Source organism: Taudactylus pleione, unplaced genomic scaffold (genome assembly GCF_031769625.1).
Source record: "Taudactylus pleione unplaced genomic scaffold, aTauple2 ptg000619l, whole genome shotgun sequence".
NCBI classification, from domain to species: domain Eukaryota; kingdom Metazoa; phylum Chordata; class Amphibia; order Anura; family Myobatrachidae; genus Taudactylus; species Taudactylus pleione.
Window position 1 is genome coordinate 106482 of NW_028285021.1, and position 12247 is coordinate 118728.

Genomic DNA, 12247 nt, shown 5'->3' on the forward strand with positions numbered 1-12247 from the left:
TGTATGTTATGATTTTTTGTCATTTGTGATGGATCAACATGCTGGTGTAGTAGTTCACAAATATAGGTTATGTTTAAAGTAAAATAAATGTTCCTTAAGCAAAGGCTCACTTGAAAGTGGAATTGCTAACAAGCCTGTGATATTGCTGAGAACACAACCAACAATGTACAAAGAATTGATTTAAAATATGACAAGTGGTGTCAGAAAACCCTTCTTTATTTGTGCCAGAAAGACGAGGTGGCTGAGTGGTTAAGGCGATGGACTGCTAATCCATTGTGCTCTGCACGCACGGATTCAAATCCCATCCTTGTCGGTTTGGAATTATATGCTTGGAAATGGAATTTTACAAATAATGCTTCATAAGTGAAGTGACACTCAAATGTCAAAAATAAACTAATTCTATTAAGAAATCTAGTTCAATGAACAATGCTTTTCATTAAAGACATACATAGAACACTTTTAGTGAAAATCTACAATTACTGTTATAGGAGTAGTCATGTCATTGGCCAGATGTGTATGTTATGATTTTTTGTCATTTGTGATGGATCAACATGATGGTGTAGTAGTTCACAAATATAGGTTACGTTTAAAGTAAAATAAATGTTCTTTAAGCAAAGGCTCACTTGAAAGTGGACTTGCTAACAAGCCTGTGATATTGATGAGAACACAACCAATAATGTATAAATAATTAATTTAAAACAAGACAAGTGGTGTCAGAAAACCCTTCTTTATTTGTGCCAGAAAGACGAGGTGGCCGAGTAGTTAAGGCGATGGACTTCACTTCACTTATAAAACATTATTTGCAAAAATTCCATTTCCTAGCAAACAATTCCAAACCGATGAGGATGGGATTTGAACCCAGGCGTGCAGAGCACAATCCATTGTGCTCTGCATCCATGGGTTCAAATCCCATCCTCGTCGGTTTGGAATTATTTGCTTGGAAATGGAATTTTTGCAAATAATGCTTCATAAGTGAAGCAGACACTCAAATGTCAAAAATAAACTAGTTCAATTAAGAAATCTACTTCAATGAACAATGCTTTTCATTAAAGACATACATAGCACACATTTAGTGAAAATCTGCGATTACTGTTATAGTAGAAGTCATGTCATTGTCCAGATGTGTATGTTATGATTTTTTGTCATTTGTGATGGATCAACATGATGGTGCAGTAGTTCACAAATATAGGTTACATTTCAAGTATATTAAATGTTCTTTAAGCAAAGGCTCACTTGAAAGTGGACTTGCTAACAAGCCTGTGATATTGATGAGAACACAACCAACAAAGTATAAAGAATTGATTTAAAACAAGACAAGTGGTGTCAGAAAACCCTTCTTTTTTGTGCCAGAAAGACGAGGTGGCCGAGTGGTTAAGGCGATGGACTTCACTTCACTTATAAAACATTATTTGCAAAAATTCCATTTCCTAGCAAACAATTCCAAACCGATGAGGATGGGATTTGAACCCAGGCATGCAGAGCACAATCCATTGTGCTCTGCATCCATGGGTTCAAATCCCATCCTCGTCGGTTTGGAATTATTTGCTTGGAAATGGAATTTTTGCAAATAATGCTTCATAAGTGAAGCAGACACTCAAATGTCAAAAATAAACTAGTTCAATTAAGAAATCTACTTCAATGAACAATGCTTTTCATTAAAGACATACATAGAACACATTTAGTGAAAATCTACCATTACTGTTATAGTAGTAGTCATGTCATTGGCCAGATTTGTATGTTATGATTTTTTGTCATTTGTGATGGATCAACATGATGGTGCAGTAGTTCACAAATAAAGGTTACATTTCAAGTAAAATAAATGTTCTTTAAGCAAAGGCTCACTTGAAAGTGGACTTGCTAACAAGCCTGTGATATTGATGAGAACACAACCAACAAAGTATAAAGAATTGATTTAAAATATGACAAGTGGTGTCCGAAAACCCTTCTTTTTTGTGCCAGAAAGACGAGGTGGCCGAGTGGTTAAGGCGATGGACTGCTAATCCATTGTGCTCTGCACGCATGAGTTCAAATCCCATCCTTGTCGGTTTGGAATTGTATGCTTGGAAATGGGATTTTACAAATAATGCTTCATAAGTGAAGTGACACTCAAATGTCAAAAATAAACTAATTCAATTAGGAAATCTTCTTCAATGAACAATGCTTTTCATTAAAGACATACATAGAACACATTTAGTGAAAATCTACCATTACTGTTATAGTAGAAGTCATGTCATTGGCCAGATGTGTATGTTATGATTTTTTGTCGTTTGTGATGGATCAACATGCTGGTGTAGTAGTTCACAAATATAGGTTATGTTTAAAGTAAAATAAATGTTCTTTAAGCAAAGGCTCACTTGAAAGTGGAATTGCTAACAAGCCTGTGATATTGCTGAGAACACAACCAACAATGTATAAAGAATTGATTTAAAATATGACAAGTGGTGTCAGAAAACCCTTCTTTATTTGTGCCAGAAAGATGAGGTGGCCGAGTGGTTAAGGCGATGGACTGCTAATCCATTGCGCACTGCACGCATGGATTCAAATCCCATCCTTGTCGGTTTGGAATTATATGCTTCGAAATGGAATTTTACAAATAATGCTTCATAAGTGAAGTGACACTCAAATGTCAAAAATAAACTAATTCAATTAAGAAATCTAGTTCAATGAACAATGCTTTTTATTAAAGACATACATAGCACACATTTAGTGAAAAACTACCATTACTGTTATAGTAGAAGTCATGTCATTAGCCAGATGTGTATGTTATGATTTTTTGTCATTTGTGATGGATCAACATGATGGTGCAGTAGTTCACAAATATAGGTTACATTTCAAGTAAAATAAATGTTCTTTAAGCAAAGGCTCACTTGAAAGTGGACTTGCTAACAAGCCTGTGATATTGATAAGAACACATCTAACAATGTATAAAGAATTGATTTAAAATATGACAAGTGGTGTCAGAAAACCCTTCTTTTTTATGCCAGAAAAACGAGGTGGCCGAGTGGTTAAGGCGATGAACTACTAATCCATTGTGCTCTGCACGCATGGGTTCAAATCCCATCCTCGTCGGTTTGGAATTGTTTGCTTGGAAATGGAATTTTGCAAATAATGCTTCATAAGTGAAGCTGACACTCAAAAGTCAAAAATAAACTAATTCAATTAAGAAATCTACTTCAATGAACAATGCTTTTCATTAAAGACATACATAGAACACATTTAGTGAAAATCTACCATTACTGTTATAGGAGTAGTCATGTCATTGGCCAGATGTGTATGTTATGTTTTTATGTCATTTGTGATGTATCAACATGATGGTGCAGTAGTTCACAAATATAGGATACATTTCAAGTAAAATAAATGTTCTTTAAGCAAAGGCTCACTTGAATGTGGACATGCTAACAAGCCTGTGATATTGATGAGAACACAACCAATAATGTATAAATAATTGATTTAAAACAAGACAAGTGGTGTCAGAAAACCCTTCTTTATTTGTGCCAGAAAGACGAGGTGGCCGAGTGGTTAAGGCGATGGACTTCACTTCACTTATAAAACATTATTTGCAAAAATTCCATTTCCTAACAAACAATTCCAAACCGACGAGGATGGGATTTGAACCCATGCATGCAGAGCACAATCCATTGTGCTCAGCATCCATGGGTTCAAATCCCATCCTCGTAGGTTTGGAATTATTTGCTTGGAAATGGAATTTTTGCAAATAATGCTTCATAAGTGAAGCAGACACTCAAATGTCAAAAATAAACTAGTTCAATTAAGAAATCTACTTCAATGAACAATGCTTTTCATTAAAGACATACATAGAACACATTTAGTGAAAATCTACCATTACTGTTATAGTAGTAGTCTTGTCATTGGCCAGATTTGTATGTTATGATTTTTTGTCGTTTGTGATGGATCAACATGATGGTGTAGTAGTTCACAAATATAAGTTACGTTTAAAGTAAAATAAATGTTCTTTAAGCAAAGGCTCACTTGAAAGTGGACTTGCTAACAAGCCTGTGATATTGATGAGAACACAACCAACAATGTATAAAGAATTGATTTAAAATATGACAAGTGGTGTCAGAAAACCCTTCTGTTTTGTGCCAAAAAAGACGAGGTGGCCGAGTGGTTTAGGCGATGGACTGCTAATCCATTGTGCTCTGCACGCATGGGTTCAAATCCCATCTTTATCGGTTTGGAATTGAATGCTTTGAAATGGAGCTTAACAAATAATGCTTTATAAGTGAAGTGACACTCAAATGTCAAAAATAAACTAATTCAATTAAGAAATCTACTTCAATGAACAATGCTTTTCATTAAAGACATACATAGCACACATTTAGTGAAAATCTACCATTACTGTTATAGTATAAGTCATGTCATTGGCCAGATGTGTATGTTATGATTTTTTGTCATTTGTGATGGATCAACATGATGATGCAGTAGTTCACAAATATAGGATACATTTCAAGTATATTAAATGTTCTTTAAGCAAAGGCTCACTTGAAAGTGGACTTGCTAACAAGCCTGTGATATTGATGAGAACACAACCAACAAAGAATAAAGAATTGATTTAAAATATGACAAGTGGTGTCCGAAAACCCTTCTTTTTTGTGCCAGAAAGACGAGGTGGCCGAGTGGTTAAGGCGATGGACTGCTAATCCATTGTGCTCTGCACGCATGAGTTCAAATCCCATCCTTGTCTGTTTGGAATTGTATGCTTGGAAATGGGATTTTACAAATAATGCTTCATAAGTGAAGTGACACTCAAATGTCAAAAATAAACTAATTCAATTAAGAAATCTAGTTCAATGAACAATGCTTTTCATTAAAGACATACATAGCACACATTTAGTGAAAATCTACCATTACTGTTATAGTAGAAGTCATGTCATTAGCCAGATGTGTATGTTATGATTTTTTGTCATTTGTGATGGATCAACATGATGGTGCAGTAGTTCACAAATATAGGTTACATTTCAACTAAAATAAATGTTCTTTAAGCAAAGGCTCACTTGAAAGTGGACTTGCTAACAAGCCTGTGATATTGATAAGAACACATCTAACAATGTATAAATAATTGATTTAAAACAAGACAAGTGGTGTCAGAAAACCCTTCTTTATTTGTGCCAGAATGACGAGGTGGCCGAGTGGTTAAGGCGATGAACTTCACTTCACTTCACATATGAAGCATTATTTGCAAAAATTCCATTTCCAAGCAAACAATTCCAAACCAACGAAGATGGGATTTGAACCCATGCATGCAGAGCACAATCCATTGTGCTCTCCATGCATGGGTTCAAATCCCATCCTCGTCGGTTTGGAATTGTTTGCTTGGAAATGGAATTTTTGCAAATAATGCTTCTTAAGTGAAGCTGACACTCAAATGTCAAAAATATACTAGTTCAATTAAGAAATCTACTTCAATGAACAATGCTTTTCATTAAAGACATTCATAGCACACATTTAGGGAAAAACTACCATTACTGTTATAGTAGAAGTCATGTCATTGGCCAGATTTGTAAGTTATGATTTTTTGTCATTTGTGATGGATCAACATGATGGGGTAGTAGTTCACAAATATAGGTTACATTTAAAGTAAAATAAATGTTATTTAAGCAAAGGCTCACTTGAAAGTGGACTTGCTAACAAGCCTGTGATATTGATGAGAACACAACCAACAATGTATAAAGAATTGATTTAAAATATGACAAGTGGTGTCTTGAAAACCCATCTTTTTTGTGCCAGAAAGACGAGGTGGCCGAGTGGTTAAGGCGATGGACTGCTAATCCATTGTGCTCTGCACGCATGGGTTCAAATCCCATCCTTGTCGGTTGGGAATTGTTTGCTTGGAAATGGAATTTTGCAAATAATGCTTCATAAGTGAAGCTGACACTCAAAAGTCAAAAATAAACTAATTCAATTAAGAAATCTACTTCAATGAACAATGCTTTTCATTAAAGACATACATAGCACACATTTAGTGAAAATCTACCATTACTGTTATAGTAGAAGTCATGTCATTGGCCAGATGTGTATGTTATGATTTTTTGTCATTTGTGATGGATCAACATGCTGGTGTAGTAGTTCACAAATATAGGTTATGTTTAAAGTAAAATAAATGTTTCTTAAGCAAAGGCTCACTTGAAAGTGGAATTGCTAACAAGCCTGTGATATTGCTGAGAACACAACCAACAATGTACAAAGAATTGATTTAAAATATGACAAGTGGTGTCAGAAAACCCTTCTTTATTTGTGCCAGAAAGACGAGGTGGCTGAGTGGTTAAGGCGATGGACTGCTAATCCATTGTGCTCTGCACGCATGGATTCAAATCCCATCCTTGTCGGTTTGGAATTATATGCTTGGAAATGGAATTTTACAAATAATGCTTCATAAGTGAAGTGACACTCAAATGTCAAAAATAAACTAATTCTATTAAGAAATCTAGTTCAATGAACAATGCTTTTCATTAAAGACATACATAGAACACTTTTAGTGAAAATCTACAATTACTGTTATAGGAGTAGTCATGTCATTGGCCAGATGTGTATGTCATGATTTTTTGTCATTTGTGATGGATCAACATGATGGTGTAGTAGTTCACAAATATAGGTTACGTTTAAAGTAAAATAAATGTTCTTTAAGCAAAGGCTCACTTGAAAGTGGACTTGCTAACAAGCCTGTGATATTGATGAGAACACAACCAATAATGTATAAATAATTAATTTAAAACAAGACAAGTGGTGTCAGAAAACCCTTCTTTATTTGTGCCAGAAAGACGAGGTGGCCGAGTAGTTAAGGCGATGGACTTCACTTCACTTATAAAACATTATTTGCAAAAATTCCATTTCCTAGCAAACAATTCCAAACCGATGAGGATGGGATTTGAACCCAGGCGTGCAGAGCACAATCCATTGTGCTCTGCATCCATGGGTTCAAATCCCATCCTCGTCGGTTTGGAATTATTTCCTTGGAAATGGAATTTTTGCAAATAATGCTTCATAAGTGAAGCAGACACTCAAATGTCAAAAATAAACTAGTTCAATTAAGAAATCTACTTCAATGAACAATGCTTTTCATTAAAGACATACATAGAACACATTTAGTGAAAATCTACCATTACTGTTATAGTAGTAGTCATGTCATTGGCCAGATTTGTATGTTATGATTTTTTGTCATTTGTGATGGATCAACATGATGGTGCAGTAGTTCACAAATAAAGGTTACATTTCAAGTAAAATAAATGTTCTTTAAGCAAAGGCTCACTTGAAAGTGGACTTACTAACAAGCCTGTGATATTGCTGAGAACACAACCAACAATGTGTAAAGAAATGATTTAAAATATGACAAGTGGTGTCAGACAACACTTCTTTATTTGTGCCAGAAAGACGAGGTGGCCGAGTGGTTTAAGCGATGGACTGTTAATCCATTGTGCTCTGCATGCATGGGTTCAAATCCCATCTTTATCGGTTTGGAATTGAATGCTTTGAAATGGAATTTAACAAATAATGCTTTATAAGTGAAGTGACACTCAAATGTCAAAAATAAACTAATTCAATTAAGAAATCTACTTCAATGAACAATGCTTTTCATTAAAGACATACATAGCACACATTTAGTGAAAATCTGCGATTACTGTTATAGTAGAAGTCATGTCATTGTCCAGATGTGTATGTTATGATTTTTTGTCATTTGTGATGGATCAACATGATGGTGCAGTAGTTCACAAATATAGGTTACATTTCAAGTATATTAAATGTTCTTTAAGCAAAGGCTCACTTGAAAGTGGACTTGCTAACAAGCCTGTGATATTGATGAGAACACAACCAACAAAGTATAAAGAATTGATTTAAAACAAGACAAGTGGTGTCAGAAAACCCTTCTTTTTTGTGCCAGAAAGACGAGGTGGCCGAGTGGTTAAGGCGATGGACTTCACTTCACTTATAAAACATTATTTGCAAAAATTCCATTTCCTAGCAAACAATTCCAAACCGATGAGGATGGGATTTGAACCCAGGCATGCAGAGCACAATCCATTGTGCTCTGCATCCATGGGTTCAAATCCCATCCTCGTCGGTTTGGAATTATTTGCTTGGAAATGGAATTTTTGCAAATAATGCTTCATAAGTGAAGCAGACACTCAAATGTCAAAAATAAACTAGTTCAATTAAGAAATCTACTTCAATGAACAATGCTTTTCATTAAAGACATACATAGAACACATTTAGTGAAAATCTACCATTACTGTTATAGTAGTAGTCATGTCATTGGCCAGATTTGTATGTTATGATTTTTTGTCATTTGTGATGGATCAACATAATGGTGCAGTAGTTCACAAATAAAGGTTACATTTCAAGTAAAATAAATGTTCTTTAAGCAAAGGCTCACTTGAAAGTGGACTTGCTAACAAGCCTGTGATATTGCTGAGAACACAACCAACAATGTGTAAAGAAATGATTTAAAATATGACAAGTGGTGTCAGACAACACTTCATTATTTGTGCCAGAAAGACGAGGTGGCCGAGTGGTTTAAGCGATGGACTGTTAATCCATTGTGCTCTGCATGCATGGGTTCAAATCCCATCTTTATCGGTTTGGAATTGAATGCTTTGAAATGGAATTTAACAAATAATGCTTTATAAGTGAAGTGACACTCAAATGTCAAAAATAAACTAATTCAATTAAGAAATCTACTTCAATGAACAATGCTTTTCATTAAAGACATACATAGCACACATTTAGTGAAAATCTACGATTACTGTTATAGTAGAAGTCATGTCATTGTCCAGATGTGTATGTTATGATTTTTTGTCATTTGTGATGGATCAACATGATGGTGCAGTAGTTCACAAATATAGGTTACATTTCAAGTATATTAAATGTTCTTTAAGCAAAGGCTCACTTGAAAGTGGACTTGCTAACAAGCCTGTGATATTGATGAGAACACAACCAACAAAGTATAAAGAATTGATTTAAAACAAGACAAGTGGTGTCAGAAAACCCTTCTTTTTTGTGCCAGAAAGACGAGGTGGCCGAGTGGTTAAGGCGATGGACTTCACTTCACTTCTAAAACATTATTTGCAAAAATTCCATTTCCTAGCAAACAATTCCAAACCGATGAGGATGGGATTTGAACCCAGGCGTGCAGAGCACAATCCATTGTGCTCTGCATCCATGGGTTCAAATCCCATCCTCGTCGGTTTGGAATTATTTGCTTGGAAATGGAATTTTTGCAAATAATGCTTCATAAGTGAAGCAGACACTCAAATGTCAAAAATAAACTAGTTCAATTAAGAAATCTACTTCAATGAACAATGCTTTTCATTAAAGACATACATGGAACACATTTAGTGAAAATCTACCATTACTGTTATAGTAGTAGTCATGTCATTGGCCAGATGTGTATGTTATGATTTTTTGTCATTTGTGATGGATCAACATGATGGTATAGTAGTTCACAAATATAGGTTACGTTTAAAGTAAAATAAATGTTCTTTAAGCAAAGGCTCACTTGAAAGTGGACTTGCTAACAAGCCTGTGATATTGATGAGAACACAACCAATAATGTATAAATAATTGATTTAAAACAAGACAAGTGGTGTCAGAAAACCCTTCTTTATTTGTGCCAGAAAGACGAGGTGGCCGAGTAGTTAAGGCGATGGACTTCACTTCACTTATAAAACATTATTTGCAAAAATTCCATTTCCTAGCAAACAATTCCAAACCGATGAGGATGGGATTTGAACCCAGGCGTGCAGAGCACAATCCATTGTGCTCTGCATCCATGGGTTCAAATCCCATCCTCGTCGGTTTGGAATTATTTGCTTGGAAATGGAATTTTTGCAAATAATGCTTCATAAGTGAAGCAGACACTCAAATGTCAAAAATAAACTAGTTCAATTAAGAAATCTACTTCAATGAACAATGCTTTTCATTAAAGACATACATAGAACACATTTAGTGAAAATCTACCATTACTGTTATAGGAGTAGTCATGTCATTGGCCAGATGTGTATGTTATGATTTTTTGTCATTTTTGATGGATCAACATGATGGTGCAGTAGTTCACAAATATAGGTTACATTTCAAGTAAAATAAATGTTCTTTAAGCAAAGGCTCACTTGAATGTGGACATGCTAACAAGCCTTTGATATTGATGAGAACACAACCAATAATGTATAAATAATTGATTTAAAACAAGACAAGTGGTGTCAGAAAACCCTTCTTTATTTGTGCCAGAATGACGAGGTGGCCGAGTGGTTAAGGCGATGAACTTCACTTCACTTCACATATGAAGCATTATTTGCAAAAATTCCATTTCCAAGCAAACAATTCCAAACCAACGAGGATGGGATTTGAACCCATGCATGCAGAGCACAATCCATTGTGCTCTCCATGCATGGGTTCAAATCCCATCCTCGTCGGTTTGGAATTGTTTGCTTGGAAATGGAATTTTTGCAAATAATGCTTCTTAAGTGAAGCTGACACTCAAATGTCAAAAATATACTAGTTCAATTAAGAAATCTACTTCAATGAACAATGCTTTTCATTAAAGACATTCATAGCACACATTTAGGGAAAAACTACCATTACTGTTATAGTAGAAGTCATGTCATTGGCCAGATTTGTAAGTTATGATTTTTTGTCATTTGTGATGGATCAACATGATGGTGTAGTAGTTCACAAATATAGGTTACATTTAAAGTAAAATAAATGTTATTTAAGCAAAGGCTCACTTGAAAGTGGACTTGCTAACAAGCCTGTGATATTGATGAGAACACAACCAACAATGTATAAAGAATTGATTTAAAATATGACAAGTGGTGTCTTGAAAACCCATATTTTTGTGCCAGAAAGACGAGGTGGCCGAGTGGTTAAGGTGATGGACTGCTAATCCATTGTGCTCTGCACGCATGGGTTCAAATCCCATCCTCGTCGGTTGGGAATTGTTTGCTTGGAAATGGAATTTTGCAAATAATGCTTCATAAGTGAAGCTGACACTCAAAAGTCTAAAATAAACTAATTCAATTAAGAAATCTACTTCAATGAACAATGCTTTTCATTAAAGACATACATAGCACACATTTAGTGAAAATCTACCATTACTGTTATAGTAGAAGTCATGTCATTGGCCAGATGTGTATGTTATGATTTTTTGTCATTTGTGATGGATCAACATGCTGGTGTAGTAGTTCACAAATATAGGTTATGTTTAAAGTAAAATAAATGTTCCTTAAGCAAAGGCTCACTTGAAAGTGGAATTGCTAACAAGCCTGTGACATTGCTGAGAACACAACCAACAATGTACAAAGAATTGATTTAAAATATGACAAGTGGTGTCAGAAAACCCTTCTTTATTTGTGCCAGAAAGACGAGGTGGCTGAGTGGTTAAGGCGATGGACTGCTAATCCATTGTGCTCTGCACGCATGGATTCAAATCCCATCCTTGTCGGTTTGGAATTATATGCTTGGAAATGGAATTTTACAAATAATGCTTCATAAGTGAAGTGACACTCAAATGTCAAAAATAAACTAATTCTATTAAGAATTCTAGTTCAATGAACAATGCTTTTCATTAAAGACATACATAGAACACTTTTAGTGAAAATCTACAATTACTGTTATAGGAGTAGTCATGTCATTGGCCAGATGTGTATGTTATGATTTTTTGTCATTTGTGATGGATCAACATGATGGTGTAGTAGTTCACAAATATAGGTTACGTTTAAAGTAAAATAAATGTTCTTTAAGCAAAGGCTCACTTGAAAGTGGACTTGCTAACAAGCCTGTGATATTGATGAGAACACAACCAATAATGTATAAATAATTGATTTAAAACAAGACAAGTGGTGTCAGAAAACCCTTCTTTATTTGTGCCAGAAAGACAAGGTGGCCGAGTAGTTAAGGCGATGGACTTCACTTCACTTATAAAACATTATTTGCAAAAATTCCATTTCCTAGCAAACAATTCCAAACCGATGAGGATGGGATTTGAACCCAGACGTGCAGAGCACAATCCATTGTGCTCTGCATCCATGGGTTCAAATCCCATCCTCGTCGGTTTGGAATTATTTGCTTGGAAATGGAATTTTTGCAAATAATGCTTCATAAGTGAAGCAGACACTCAAATGTCAAAAATAAACTAGTTCAATTAAGAAATCTACTTCAATGAACAATGCTTTTCATTAAAGACATACATAGAACACATTTAGTGAAAATCTACCATTACTGTTATAGTAGTAGTCAT

The 12247-nt window shown here is 34.9% G+C and overlaps 5 non-coding genes across 5 annotated transcripts; all 5 read left to right on the plus strand.

Moving 5' to 3' along the window:
• Positions 1–1962: 1962 nt before the first annotated feature.
• TRNAS-GCU (transfer RNA serine (anticodon GCU)) lies at positions 1963–2044 on the plus strand. Its single transcript has one exon. It is a non-coding gene; the product is annotated as a tRNA-Ser (tRNA).
• Positions 2045–2987: 943 nt separating this feature from the next.
• On the plus strand, positions 2988–3069 carry TRNAS-ACU (transfer RNA serine (anticodon ACU)). Its single transcript has one exon. It is a non-coding gene; the product is annotated as a tRNA-Ser (tRNA).
• Positions 3070–4623: 1554 nt separating this feature from the next.
• On the plus strand, positions 4624–4705 carry TRNAS-GCU (transfer RNA serine (anticodon GCU)). Its single transcript has one exon. It is a non-coding gene; the product is annotated as a tRNA-Ser (tRNA).
• A 1046-nt stretch (positions 4706–5751) lies between these two features.
• On the plus strand, positions 5752–5833 carry TRNAS-GCU (transfer RNA serine (anticodon GCU)). Its single transcript has one exon. It is a non-coding gene; the product is annotated as a tRNA-Ser (tRNA).
• A 5023-nt stretch (positions 5834–10856) lies between these two features.
• TRNAS-GCU (transfer RNA serine (anticodon GCU)) lies at positions 10857–10938 on the plus strand. The gene has a single exon. It is a non-coding gene; the product is annotated as a tRNA-Ser (tRNA).
• Positions 10939–12247: the final 1309 nt, after the last annotated feature.